General features: G+C 52.1%; 1 protein-coding gene across 1 annotated transcript in view; it reads right to left on the bottom strand.

Annotated features, from left to right (window-relative positions):
* Phf24 (PHD finger protein 24) overlaps positions 1–1,302 on the bottom strand; it is a 25,648-nt gene extending 24,346 nt beyond the window's left edge. Inside the window, exon 1 of the mRNA XM_055597667.1 lies at positions 265–1,302. The gene's annotated coding sequence lies outside the window, so the exon portion shown is untranslated. The remainder of the gene's footprint in view (positions 1–264) is intronic.
* Positions 1,303–1,529: the final 227 nt, after the last annotated feature.

The raw sequence follows: 1,529 nt of genomic DNA, 5'->3' as shown, positions 1-1,529 counted from the left end.
GGGCCGGGGGCGCCCGCGCGAGCCGCCCGACACTGCGGCGCTGCGGCTGCGCCGGCCCGGCCGCCCGCAGCAAGGTCAGCGCGCCCGGGGCTGGCCCGGCCGGCGCTGCAGGGGCTGCGACGACTCGCCGACCTGCAGGACCCACGCAGAACGGGGTCTGCGTGGATGCTGCCGCCAGCACCGGCCCAGGGTGCGAAGAAGAACTCGCGCAGACGGCTCTTGGAGGCGACCACCCAGGGCTCCACCTCAACCCCGGGCACTTACCTTCAGGTTCCCGCTGGGCTCGGGAAAGGCCAGAGGAACCTTCACAAAGACCTTGGCTGCTCCATCCCGCCGATGCGCCTTGTCGGAGGCTATTGGTCCTCCATCTCCAGCAGCAGAGCTGGCCTGCCCCAACCCACTTCTTGCTGCAGCATCCTCGGCCCTCAAACTAGCCAAACAGCCAGCTTGTCAGGCGGCCAGCGTTTCTGAGAACTGTACCTTGCATTCCAACAAACTCCACGCTTTGAAGAGGGCAAGAGAAGGACCAAGTCACGAAGCATCTAAACTAATTGTAGGAAAGTAAAGACGACGTGTGCACGAGTCCAGATCCCTCTTAATCTAAATTACATTTTAAGGTACTTTAATTTTCTCGTGCATTCACTTTGTGGCAATCGGACACAATTTGCGTTATTTTTTTAGCATGTTTTTCTTCTCACGGGAGATATTTTGTCCTTAACATAGAACTTATGTAAATATAGTACTACATATTATCACCAAAGTGATAAGGAACATTCCGAGTGCAAAGGTGCTATTTTAAATACCTTAAATGCCATTCACTGTGTAGCTATGGCTGATCTGTAACTGACTATGTAGTTCAGGTTGGCCTCAAACTCCAGGCAGCCCCACTGCCCTAGCCCCCCAGAGTTCTGGGGTTCCAGCATGCTCATTCTAGCACAGTGGGCTAAGACACTATGTTTTGCAGGATTTGTGCTGAGGCATAGAGGTTGAACAGCTTGCCCAAAGTGGCAAAGCTACTGTGTGGTGGAGATAAGATTAAAATCCTGGTGTTCTGATATCAGAACCCAAACTGCAACTGAGAACTGGGAAGCTGCTACAAAATTAGTGTTAATGAGAGCCACCATCTTTTTTCCTGTGAAAATAACGTTGACGAGCAGACTGAGCCTTCCACGTGGTTCGATGTGCTAACCTCTAAAATCACCTCTGACCAGCAGTTTCAGACAGGGACCTCAGAACTGTCTTTAGTGTTTTATTTCCAGGCTGTTTGATGGGCCTATATGGAAGAGAAAGAAGGCTGTAATAAAATCCCCATAGAGATGTCTGTTGGCAAATTCCTCCTTTTGCTCAAAAAACGCATCTGTGCATCTGTGATAAGTCATTCACTGAACAAACAAGGAACAAGGAGGCGCAGTCCTGCCACGGAGCTGCAGTGTCAGCCACAGGTCTCACCCTAATAACCAGTGTGACACGGTTCCTTCCCTAAGCCCTGTGTCCGAACCCTGCAGCCAGGCTAGGCTCTTGGTACCTGA

This window comes from Psammomys obesus, unplaced genomic scaffold, assembly GCF_907164565.1.
Source record: "Psammomys obesus unplaced genomic scaffold, mPsaObe1.curated_primary_1811, whole genome shotgun sequence".
NCBI lineage: Eukaryota > Metazoa > Chordata > Mammalia > Rodentia > Muridae > Psammomys > Psammomys obesus.
Note: the sequence above shows the minus strand (reverse complement) of the source record. Positions and strands in the feature narration are given on the sequence as shown.